The sequence below is a fragment of the Chrysoperla carnea genome, chromosome 1 (assembly GCF_905475395.1).
Source record: "Chrysoperla carnea chromosome 1, inChrCarn1.1, whole genome shotgun sequence".
Lineage (NCBI taxonomy): Eukaryota > Metazoa > Arthropoda > Insecta > Neuroptera > Chrysopidae > Chrysoperla > Chrysoperla carnea.
This window is the reverse complement of record NC_058337.1, coordinates 12,740,875-12,754,979: the sequence shown is the minus strand read 5'-3', so window position 1 is coordinate 12,754,979 and position 14,105 is coordinate 12,740,875.

Here is a 14,105-nt window from a genome sequence, read left to right as displayed (position 1 = left end):
CGTGTACAAGTCAGAGGACGCAATTTTGTTTTTGGATTGGCAAGAGAATGGTTAAGTTAAATCTATGTTTTTGGGATCGCAACTCTTGATATGATATATCATGCTATGTTATTTAGTGTATTTTTAATTAATTAATTACTCTCTTAATTGATCGATAAGATACCCAAATTTTTTTTTTGATTTAATAATATGTATCGTTAACTACAACATACTAAAAATTTGGATCATTTTCTACTAATTTATTTTTTTCTATTACTGGTGAGGGATCCTCCTTAAGTCTACATAATTTTTATAATTATAATAAATAATTAATTGTAACTTGAATAAAATTTATGTTTTAACATAAAAATAATTCATACAATTATTATTATGTCGTGACTTTTTCGTCAAAGTCGGACAAGATCGTGATTCTCGAGCCTTACCCGATTTCAAACTACTTTGGGATAGCGAGCGTGGAAAGGGCTTATTATGTATAATGTCAGTTGTCACATTTATTTATTATATTGGACTGTATAGGATGAAAAATATAAAAAAGCAACCAGCCAAAACTTTTTACAAAGAAATTGTGTAATGTCATGTGTTGATTGTATTTCTTATCAGAGTGTGAAGAAAAACTTTCTTATCAGAGTGTGAAGAAAAATATATATAAAAACAAGCCGTGGTGGATATGGTCTTTGCGACCATACCAATAAATTTATGATTTAGATATTAGTGTATTCAGTGAACAATTATTGGGTTGTTTCAAATGTGTGAAGCTCAAAAATATAGATTTTTTAGTATTTATTATCTATGATATTATAGGTTTATACGCTAGTAAAGTTGAACGCCATCTCGTGTTTTATTTTTATTTTTTGGTTTTGTTTTCTCTCTATTTCATATGCATATTCAGGAAGACGGTAAAATTGCAATTCTGGATTATTACTGGGTCTGTTTTCACAATTAACAATACAACATTTTCGATTCAACCGTTTTTTACTTGTCAAAAACCGTTTTAGCCCGAGATCTGATAGATATTTTTGGGTAGGTGTTTGAGGTATTTTTAAAATTCGTCAAATACCTCTCCCATAATATCCTAATACAAAAATGTAAACCTGGCTGGAGAATAGCGGTATCTCTAGAGCCCCTATATTATCTAACATATAAAATTTTTTGTTGCAATAAATATCCTTGAGGCAATTTGTATTTTTTTTTAAAACTGACTTGATCAAAAATTGAACTTGTCTCGAATCTGTTTTTTTATATTTATACTAGCTGTGAACTACCCGCTTTGCTGGGCAACATCCCCACTTGCACCCCTCCCTCCACATTTCCTTGCGTGGGATAACAGTTTTGTAATGTACACGTCATGCTCTTTTATTTGATATCCCACTTAGGTATATTTGTAAATATTCGATAATTCCTTCCCACTTTCTCGCTACACCTTTCTACCCTCCGAAGGTTAAAAGTAGATAAAAACAATAGATCTTTGAAGCTGGTTGTATATCGTGTCAATATTTGAGCTTAATCGATGCACAACTTTTTTAGTTTTTGAAGCATATCCCTTTCAACCCCTATTTCAACCCCTTACTCTACTAAAATATGGATGTATTATACATAAAAACCTTCCTCTTGAATCACTCTATCTATTAAAAAAAACCGCATCAAAATCCGTTGCGTAGTTTCAAAGATTTAAGCGTACATAGGGACATAGGGACATAGGGACAGAAAAAGCGACTTTGTTTTATAATATGTAGTGGTGATGCAAAGTACATTCGCAAGCATCTTGCAGGGTTAAAATCCCTCGCAAATGGCATAGTTTGTTTATTTTCTTCATTTTTCAATATTTAAGTTTACTTTAAATAAAATTACAAGTTGCGTCAAAGATATTTTTGGCAACAAACAATTTTATGTGTTTGATAAAATAGGGGCTCTAAAGGTACCGCTACCCATCAGCGAGGTTTGCCTTTTTGTATTAGGAAATTATGGGAGAGGTATCTGACGAATTTTTAGAATGCCTCAAACACCTACCAAACACCTAGGCTTGATATAAAAAAAGTTCAATTCGATTATCACACCGATCCTGACATATGGAAGAGAGGTTTGGGGGATTGAAGGTTGTTCAAAAGAGTTGGTATCTTTCACCAATAACTTCTACAAAGAACTAGTAGGGGTATCTAAATCGACCCCTAACTGCGCAATAGATCTAGAATTAGGCGTAATGCCCATTGAAGGATTTATTATACAGCACGTAATTAACTTTTATTTTAGAGTAAGTTTCTCAAATAAAACATTACAAAAAAGTTGTGTGCAGTGGGAAAGGGACAACATATTTAAGGATAAACTTTGCGAATTGGCACTTAGTTGGAATGAAATGCAAAACGAGAGCTTCAATAGAGTGAAAAAATTAACAAAAAGTAAAGTGCGAGACTTTTGCCTAGTTAACACCCTGGCAGACGCTAAAACAAAAGAGTCCTTAGAATTCTTCATGGTGTCAAACCACTACGATAGCGACGCACTGTACATAAACATATCAAATAGAAGAAGTGACAGAAGAATGCTTGCAAACTTTTGGATGTATAGATTCGGTTGGGAAAACAAAAGGGTAAATAATTCTAATGGAGAAAAAAAATTTTCGTTTTATGAGGATGGGGCATTGAGACAATAAGGTACACATGATTGAGCACTGTCAAGGAACAAAAGGAAAGGAGAGAGAGAGGGAATCAAAGAGCGAGGATACGGAAATGCGATGACAATGCTTGGGGCTAACAGTAAAGAAGATATAAAGGCTATATGTTATTACTTGGACTCAATCATGAAAAAGCGTAAAGCAAATACAGAAAAAAGTGATTGAAAACATATTTCTCTTTTCATTTTCTTTTCTTTTTTTTTTTTAAATTTCTGTTCTATTTAAGACGATTATTTTTGTTATATTTTGAATTTAGTAAGAACATAATGTAATGACTGATAAGCCATTTATCGGCAAATCAAGCAAATAAATAAATAAATAAAGAAATTATTCTCTACTATTAGTACAGATTTAGATCCACCGAGCAATTTATTAGGGAGCTATTGCGCGACAAAAATTCGATGAAACATATTCATACATTATTATACGTATCTATAATGTTTTTCAAATGTTATTTTCACATTGTAGGTAGACACTTCTAAACGTACAGATATCATAAAAGCTTCGATTTCAATTTCGGTATGAAATTATATCATCAATACGTGAAAAAAAGTTGTGTATCCGTTCTTTGTTTTTCATTATCAGTATTCTTGAAACTTTTATGTTTGTAAGGATATTATGAAAAGTATAGGTACCGATTGTACTGGAAAGTATTGCAAATAGAGAAATTATTAAAAATCAGTTCGAATCTAAAAATGTGCGTTTTTCATGAAAACGTACACAGTTAGATATAGGATAGTTTATAGTTCCATGAACCTGGAACAGCCAAAGTTGCACAACCAGGTAAACAATACGGGGTTAATTAGTACTCGATTATTACTAATTAATTACCCAAAAATTGAATTTATTACTCCATTTTTTTAAACCATAAATTTTAAATGATATATATTACGCATACGTAAAGTATCTACAATCATGAATAATGGCCTTGAATTAAGAGTTTTATTGTGTTCTATACCATACGTTTCTACGAAAAAATCTTCAAGCATCTAAATAATTTATTCGATTGTAAATATAAGCCTTTGGTTGGTAGCCCAGATAAGAATGAGGCGTAATACTTCTTGCCAAAATAATATTTATTGAACATTATATTAAAAAGAAGTGCTCTTAAGTGAATTTTTGATACTATCCTAATCTTATACATTATTACTCTAGCAAGTTTTTTCTGCCCTACCCTTATCTTCCTTATTCCTTTATCAAATTCCATGATTCACCTCTCATTTTAAGGCTTATTATGTCTAGGTTTGATGAAAGATATACTTACGGTCTAAAAATGTATTGCTTAGGAAAAAACACGCTAGAAAAATAATTTAAACGAAAAAATATCATAAAAAATAAATTTAAATAATAAGTTTGTTAGGAATTAGTTTTTACATATTAGTTTTTACAGATGTTTTCTTAATACTCTAGACATATAATAATTAAAACATTATTAGGCAAACATGTTAGTTTTAACAGAAACTCTTCTAATACTCTAGATCGATAATAATTTCTAGTTTAAATACGTTCTCCTAATATTAATTTAAGAACTTTTGATTTTTTTCACCACTCTTCTACGAAATTGGTTGTCTGTTGTTTTTAGCCACGGGTACTGAGATTTATTTTATCAACCTGTTTATAAACCTCCCATGTTCACAAACTTTATTATATGTGAAAAGTGAAAATTAAATTCTATGATGCACAAGGAGTAAAGGGGATCTTCCTCAGGTACCTTGGAATGATAAGATTGGCACTTTTCCGATCTCCAAGTATATAAGTGTCTGTCAAATTAAAATTATTGAAAAACAAGTGAAAACAAACAATTGACTGAGTTAATTGTTGAAATACCATGCTATGATGCTCATTTACGAACTTGGCCTCACTTTTTACGTCCTGAGTACGCTGTAAAAATTTCAGCTCGATATCTTTTTTCGTTTTTGAGTTATCGTGTCCACAGACGGACGGACGGACGGACGGCAACCGGAAATGGACTAATTAGGTGATTTAGTGAACACCTATGACAAAATTTTTTTCCTAGCATCATTATTTTCAAGCGTTACAAACTTGGGACTAAACTTAATATACTATGTATATTTCATATATACATGGTATAATAACTATTTTAGCTATTTGTCTTTAATTATATTTCACATTTGAAGTTAGAAAACATGCACTCATTTTGCTTTGCCACTGAAAACTAAAACCAAACTTTAAAATGGCGGCATATTTGTGTCTAAGTGGGGTTGCCTTTTTGCCTGTGATAGCTTTTCCAGATAGATAGATATGTTCCACTATCTTACTAGTTAATAAATAGCAATATTGCAAATTAAATAAATGCTTGTAAAAAGTTCTTTGTTCAAATCAAATAGTTTTCATTGCTTCGTATAAAATAAATTTAATATTGACAATAGAAGAAATGGCACACTTTAGTTCCGTTGTTTGTACGGTCTTTAAATATTATTGATTCGAAAATAAGAAGTTTTTACCAAGTATGATATACGAAAAGAAAACAAACAAAAAATATTGATTTTGAAAAATGATATATGTTTTCTCATTTTTTATTTATACAATTGTATTTTCCGTAAATATAAATCACGTTATAGATTTAAATGTCATTTCAAATCAAGCGTTAGTTGTTCCATTTTATTCTGACGTTATAAGGTTCGCTGTTCAATATGCATATGTAATCAGTTTTTTTATAGATAGGTAACGAACGGTATATGCAATTTATACATAACATACCACAAATCGTATAATATTTTTATTTCGAAATGTTAAAATGAAGTAAATCTTGTTTATTTCAAATAAATTTATATTGAAATTACTCTCCGGAAATGAAAACGAACTTTTATATTTTCGTATCAATATTTCATATTTTCATTAAACCCTTACACACAAAAATTTAAGTATAAGAATGCTTCCCAAAATGCAGTTTTTCGCCCTCGAACTAAAAAAAAAGTGGTGTTATAAGTTTGACAAGCTTCGAGTGGTCTTAACTAATTTGTTAAATAATAGTACTTAAAATTTTGGTACGGTTTTAACGTTATACAAACTTTAGTGATCTCTTTAAATCTCTAAGATGTAAGCTTTTGTAACTGGTCCACGGTGGACCATGGTGCATTTTGACCTGGTATTAATTGCAAAATTATTATTTTTTTCAGGTATTTTTGAAAGGAGTCCTTAAATAGGGAGATTCATTCAGTTTATAAGGTACGTCAGTGTTTTTTGCTTTACTACGTTTTTTAAAGCTAAAGTTATTGTCAGTTAAGATTCAAAATTTTTACCGATTATTAAAAATTTAATTGTCTAATGAAAAAATATTTTTTAATGTTTTTAATGATATTGATAAATGCTAAGTTATCAGTTGGTCTTAATTGGAACTACTAAAAAAGCGGTCCACTTTCTGTTTAATAGTACAAATTTTATCGCCAGTTGGCGGGATTTATCTGATTGGAAATTGAAAATTTTTATTGGCCTTAAGAAATGGTAAGCACGAGTATTGCCACCTGGACATGTAAGGTCGAAAGGTCGAAACATTTTTTTCGAAAAACAAATGCATTCGGCAAAAATATTTGGAACAAAATTTGACTGTAATACTGATTATTATAATAAGAAAGTATACCTCTGAATGACTTAAAAAATGAACAATTAAAAAAACACAACCATCAGTTATTCCTATAAGCATGTGATTAATTTTAAGCATTTAACTTAACTTCTGTTGAATGTCTCCGTTTTACGCAAATTTCGCAATAATAGTTGTTGGCTTGGTTATCAAGAACCCCTTTCCCATACAAAATATGCATCTATTATACTGGTTTTCCATTATACGAACAAACAAAAACAAAACAGAAAATGATGTCGAAAAAAAAAATACTGCAACCTTTTACAAACTTTTTGAAGGCTGGCAAAGTTATGGCCATTACAATTTCGCTTTTGTTTTTCAACAAAAACTCAACTGTCCGTTTAGTGAAAAACCGGTATTACATATCAGTAATGCGCAACAGTTACTTTTAAAAAACGTGACCTGCACTTACGAGGTGGCCTCTAATTAAGAAAAACTGAGTTGTTTTCAACAAAAGACAGAAGCCGCGGATGCAAATAGTAGTAAGTAACACTCTGTATGTTTGATGCTATAAAAAATAGTATTCTAGTTGTAATAACACATATGCTTATCAAATGTTTGTATACTGTATATTGAAAAGAGAACAATAAATAAATTCATGTACACATGAATGCATTATAGTGTAGGCGCTGAGTGCGTTTCGTATGCATTTGTAATGTGCGTTTCCTACTGAACAAGGAGTGTATTTCGACGTATTTTGACTTGCTGAATCCGAATTTTTAACTTGCTCATCGCTTAAAGTGGGGGGAAATTTCTTATAAACAAATTAATTGTTTATACGGCCGTAGCTCTTACACTATTTTGTACCATTTTACTCTACATAAAAAAGCAATGTTTCTTTTTTCCATCCGTCTTGATATGACCAAAAGAACCGGAGAAATGGTTAAAATTGTAAAAAAATGATATTGCACAATCTACGGACGTTTCAAACCAAACGCTGCGCGACGACCTTATGCAATATCATTTTTTTACAATTTTAACCATATTTCAGCTCCGGTTCTATTGGTCGTATCAAGATGAATAAAAAAAACATTGGTTTTTTTATGTAGAATAAAATGGTAGAAAATTCCTTGGTACAATTTTCAACAGTGTAAGAGCTATGGCCGTATAAACATTCCCCCCACTCCGAGCGATAAGCAAGCTGAAAATTCGGATTTAGCGGATCAAAATATGTCGAAATACACTACTTGTTCGATGGGACCTGTAAATGCATACGAAACACACTCAGCGCCTACACTATTATCAATGTTTTTCGTTTTACACGTAAATTATTATTTAAAGAAAAATATTGAAACGGAGGAGGAATGAATTTACCCTTATACTTATTTCTTCTCGCATACAAGTACAGTGAAACTTTCTCAAAAAACTTTTATAAAATATATAAATAATCTCTATTTAAAAAAAAAGCTCTTTAAGTTTTTTTAACCAGTTTTTCTATATTTGTTAATAACGTAGCAGAAAACAACTACAACTGCATACAAATATAGAGATAGATTTTCAAATCGTACACACATTCTTCCTGTTATATCCTTGGGAGATACAATGACATACATTTGATACTCAGGAATGAGTAGTTAATCTCTTATCGTTTATACCTATGTATTTTTTACGTTTGAGTTTCTGTTTTGTTAGTTTAACTTTTTAACCTGCAGCTAGCTAACTTTATATACTTTTTCTAGTATGGTTGTGTTCTTATATACCTTGAACTAACTTCTTTTTTTTTAAATAATGCTTTATCCATCAAGCATGTTGTAAAGTGTCATGATTTGAAATAAATAAACGTTTGTTATAAAAGAAATGCTTTTGACAAACAACTTTGATTACGTCGCAAATCAAACATACTCGAACATGAAATGCATTCGTCTTCTATTATAAAGAAGTGGTGTGAGTATTAATCACGGTTGGATTGACAAAAGGGCACTCGGGGTACTGGATAAAGGAGCTCGTAGAATTAGGGACCCTAAAAATATTCTAAAAACGAAGAAAACTATTTAACAAACTGTGTGTTTATTGCGCTAAACCCAGGCGAATATCTGCCTGATTAAGTAAAAGAGTTTATTATAGGTAAATCGATGCAGTCAATATGGTCGACGTAAACTCCCTGTAATGTTGTAAAATATCTTCTTTAAAAAATTGGTATAAAAATAAAAAATAAAAAAAGACTTCAAAAATATCGATTTTTCGTTATTCTCAGTGATAAATGTGCACTTACATTTTCTGCTTGTACATTTGTATTTTAAAATTAATTTTATTAATCAATTATTGAAAAAAAAAAGTTGTATTACAGCTTGGCTGCGTTATTTTTAATTGAGAGTCGACATTCTTTTATGCATCAAGTACCTACCGAAGGTAGTGCTCATTCTAACAATGTACAAATACTTGAACATACCTACCTATAAACGAAGAGACATGTCATTTTTATCGTAGCTGAAATACTAAAAACACAAAGAATATTTCGTACAGGTTTGGCTGTAGGTGAAAATAATGCCTTCAATTGTTTGGGGCGGAGACTTAAAGGTGCTCTTGTTCAAAAAATATGTGCATGTCAAAATTTACTTAGATCATAATTGTAGACCATAGTTTGTTTATATCATGGTTAGGTTAGGTTAAAGTGGCTGTCCTGGAGTGTGACTCTCATAGTCCGTTGTGATATCTAAAAAGAGGTCACTACTCCATAAATCATTTGGAGTTGTTTAAAAATAGAAGGAGTGCTTAATGACGTAAATGGACTTCAGGCCGGAGAAGTCGTCAAAGAAGGGCTGGCTCAAGTGAGCCCCAACTTCTCATGACAAGAGCTGGCCAGTAACAGAGAAGATGAGGCCTCGTTTCTTCCTCTTCCCCATTGTGACGGAATAGTCGTGTCCTGTAATCGCCACCATAATTTTGCTAATTGAGGTCCTTGGAAGCGATATAAGATCTTCGAAACACTTACTATTGTACTTAGACCTGTCTGATCTGTCTTGTAGTATCTAAGGTTGGTCTTTTGTAAGGTATTCTCTTTGAGGCGCAACTTGCAGTTTGAAAATGGAACTCCCGGATGTCTATTGTGCATCTGTCTTGTAGTATCTAAGATTGGCCTTTTTTAAGGTATCCTCTTTGAGGAGCAACATATAGTTTGCAAATGGAACGCCCAGATGTCTTTGGTGCATTGTGCCAAATATAGCAAGCTCGTTGAATTCACAATTTACCGGAATGTCTCTGTGTCCAGGTACCCATACCAGGAATACATTCATTTGTTCTGCCAGCTCGTTTAAGGATGTTCGGCAGTCCTTTGCTACCTTTGAGGCTAATTAGACAGCCGCCTTTTTCATAGCGATGTAATGTGATACTCCCATCAAATGTTTTAAAAATTAATTATAATCCAGGGAATAATCAACAACAAAATATTGAATTTCGGAAAATTCCCGCAAAGCTGAATTTTTACATGCAACGTTTTTTAAACAAATTCCAGTAGTCCCCATCGATCCGTATGCCGCTATAAAAGTTACTCGGCGTCAAATATCACAAAATACGATTTTTTGCGAACGGTTACCGTTATCGAAAAAATAGTAGTTATACAATTTTTATGTTAGGAAATTTCCTACAAAAAACATCAAATTATTTTTTTTCGTAAAACTATCGGTTTTGAAGAAAATTCGATTCTAAAGTTTGTAACGTACAGTACTTATACACTCCATAACGGTATCGGTATTTTTTATTTTTACGCATTCCATTCTCATTGAAGATCGAAAATGGAAATAGAACTAGTTCATACTTTAAATTTTGAAAATAAATCTAATAAATTTTGAAGTTGAACGTCCAAACTTTTTGCAATGCTTATTTCATTTATATCTATATTTCATTTATTTTCTTAAAAACCGTTAGCCCCATGAAAAAAAAGTAATTGTATGTTATTTGTAGGAAATTTCGTAATATACAAATTTGATAACAACTATTTTTTCCATAAGAGTGACCGTTAACGAAATATATTTTAGAACCCGGATAACTTTTGTAACGGTATTCGGATTGATGGAGATACAAAGAGAAGGTTCATACAAAAATCCAGCATTCCGAGAATTTTCCGAAGTGAAATGTCTTTATTCTCTGCATTATTATTCGGCTAATTTTGAGTGGCAGATTTTTCAATAAAATTTTCCATGCAATTTTCTATGAAACCATGATTGAACCATAGTTGGATCATTTATCGTTCGTCAATGTGAAATCACCATTAGCCTGAACTAAAACCTTTTATACTTCATATTTCCAAACTGTTCGCTCAAATAAACCTTTTTTTGTAATTTTCGTCTCATCACTACTTTGTTGAGCAGATACGTCACACAATACGTCACACGTTTAACAAAATAAAAATAAAGACGCCACTGTTTTGTTTTGAGTCACTTAAATGTGTATACTTACTAAAAACTATTATATTCTAACACAGAAGAACTTTTCCTTTTCACTATTTCTTGATGACAATCAACGGAAGAGTTTGCTAAGGGTGTTTGTACTTTATACATATATGTATGTATATAGAATGTATGTTTAGTACAGTAAAAAATGTTACAAAAATCGGCTTATAAAGGAAAATGAAAGAAACCTCGCGCATATTGTTAAAACCTCATGGAATGGGTTTCTTAGAACTTGAATTTGTGTGTCAAGCTTGAGCAAATAATATTCACGAATGAATTTATCAGGTAAATTCAATCCAGAAGCTAGAAACATCATAGTATTGTATAGAGATTCTGGACAGTCAAAATCGTTTTGGTTCAGTGAAAGGAATTTTTGGAGACGTTCTTGATAAGAAAGTCCAAATGTTTCCAAACAAGTATTTTTGAAAGCTAAATACTTATTTTGTGCAGGGGGGTGTACTATAATTTCTCTAACGCGATGAATGAATGGTTTTGGAATTAAGCAAGAAGCTATATAATATTTCGTAAGTTCATCATTAATATTTCCAATTTTAAATGACATTTCCAGTTGTGCGAACCAAAACTGCATGTCATCTGCCAGAAAATCTGGAAATTTTGGTAATGACGAACCTTCGAAATAAGAATTTATTATATTTCTACTTCTCGTTGACATTCTGTAATCAAGATTTTTGCATACAAATCTGGAAAAACATAAAGCCAAAAATGTCAAAATATTTTTTCAATTATTTAAAGCGTAAAAATATAATAAAATAGCAAGCAAAGAAAATAAATAAATATATTCAACATATCTTTGACTTTGGACGATGCACCAAATTGTAAGAGGTTGCTCTTACATCTGAAAATGCTGAAATCTAAAATGCGAAATAAAACCAAAAGCACTATGTTTGAGAATTTATTCCGCAATTATCTGGAATACAAACAACAGGCGTTGCTAAGGTAATGTTTCTCAACAAAGCAAAGTCGCATCTATCGAATGTCCATACATTCGATAGAAACGCAATTGCAATGTCGTTACAATGTCAAATATCATTAGTACCGCATTAGTTAGTGTCGCAAATGTTTCTATTTGTTAATAAACAATAAATTGTTAATTCAATGGAACGATCAATGTTAAAGTTCACTTAAAAAAATAGTAATTAGGCAACTTGTATGAGGTAAATGTTAAGTGCTTGTCAAATAATCGCAAATTATTACACATGTATAACGTATATTTAATTCTAGTTTATTTATTTCCTTATATAAGTCCCAACAGCCAGAGCCAATAACAGGGAAACTCGATACATAGGATAATACCAGATGGCGATTAATATATCCAATAAATTCATAAAATACATTACATACTAAACATTAAGCACTTAACATCATATGGCTTTAGTTAACATGGTATCAAATTTAAGCTTATAACTTTTCGCTAGTAAAATAAAAATAAGAATAAAAAATAAATAAATTTCAAAAATCAAAAAACCCGACTGAGTAAAAAGTAAACCAAACTTCTTAAAAAATGAAATTCTTTTTTCTTTTCAGTTCATTTTTTAAGAAGTTTGGTTTACTTTTTACTCAGTCGGGTTTTTTGATTTTTGAAATTTATTTTTTTACTTTACCCTTTTTAGTTATGATTATAAGGCGGTAAATTTCGCAATCTTGTCATTTTATTAAGGGAGTCAATATCATTGGGTTTATTAAGTAGTTTACGGTGATCTAAACTACTGATAATTAGTCCATCTAGATATCTAACCCGGCTCAACGCTACATAGGCTTGACCATTCGCAAAAATACGTGAACTTAAATCAATTACAACTTGATGTAAAGTAGTTCCTTGTAATTTATGTACAGTAAAACCCCAACACAATATCAATGGCAACATTTTTTGTTATATTTTGCCCTGGCCACGAAGTACATCAAATTCTGTTGTCGATGGTTCGATTCTACTCCAGGTACCTCTCCTACTCAAGGTACATTGTCTTTAATAATTTTGACACCAAATTCTACATAAATAGCCTAAGGCAGTTTTGGAAGTTTAATTTTTTTAAATCGTAATTATGGAGTTCCATAAAGTGAAGCTCCCTACAATTAATTATATCTATCTATCTATATATATATATATATATATATATATATATATATATATATATATATATATATATATATATATATATATATATTAACACATTCCCTGTAATAAGAGTCGGAACCCATTGTTGGGAAGATTTCAGCCGGTCACTATACAAACGATTATATAGTCGATATTTATAATAAGTTCTTTTCCTTTCAGTTTAATTTTTTTAATGAGTATAACGTCAGTCGAATAGTCTATTTAAAAGCTATTCAATGATACACCACTTGACATAGTTCGTCGGCAATAAAAATCAGTCCGCGCGTTTGGGATCTAGTGCGCCACATGGGAACACACATACATTCCTTTCACAATATGACGTCTGTTAGTCGCCATATTGAATTTTCTTGACTGAGATATCTTCAGTAGCAATCACAAAGTTAAAACAAATCGATTGACGTCTGAATCGTTTGGTCTCTTGTGAGCCACATAGAAACACACATTTTCACAATATGGCGTCTGGTGGTCGCCACACTGAATTTTCATGACTGCCATATCTTCAGTAGCACTCCCAAAGTTAACACAAATCGATTGACGTCTGAATCATCAAAATCGGCCAACGCGTTTGGTCTCTAGTGAGACAGATAGAAAAACTCATGCTTTCTTTTCACAATATGGCGTCTGGTGGTCGCCATATTGAATTTTCATTACTGTCGTATTTTCAATAGCACTTACAAGGTTAAGAGAACTCTATTGATGTCAAAATCATCAAAATCGGTCCAGTCTCAATGGCGCCACATGCATTCTTTTCACAATATGGCATCTGGTGGTCGCCATATCTTCAATAGCACTCACAAAGTTAAAACAAATCGATTGACGTCAAAATCAGCCAAATCGGAACACGCGTTAAGTCTCTAGTGGGCCACATAGGAACATACATTTCACAATATGGCGTCTGGGGGTCGCCACATTGAATTTTCATGACTGCTCATATCTTCAGTAGCACTCCCAAGGTTAAGACAAATCGATTGAGGTCTGAAGCATCAAAATCGGCCCACGCGTTTGGTGTCTGGTGAGACAGATAGGAACACACATATATAGCTGATAAACACATTACCACTCCTTTGCGTTGCTCAGTCGGGTAATAAATCATTTATTATTGATGATGCAAGAAAGTTCACTGATAACGGTTGATTATATTCTAACAGATCAAGTAAACACTCTTTAGATTTATCAAGAGGCGTGAAAACACTCTTAAAAAATTCAACGAAAGAGTTCGCAATTACCTGGGGATCAGAACGAGTATTGTTACTAATATAAAAGTTAGTTGGAAACTGATTCTGTTTTTTGTCTATTTATGAAACTCCAAAAACTTTT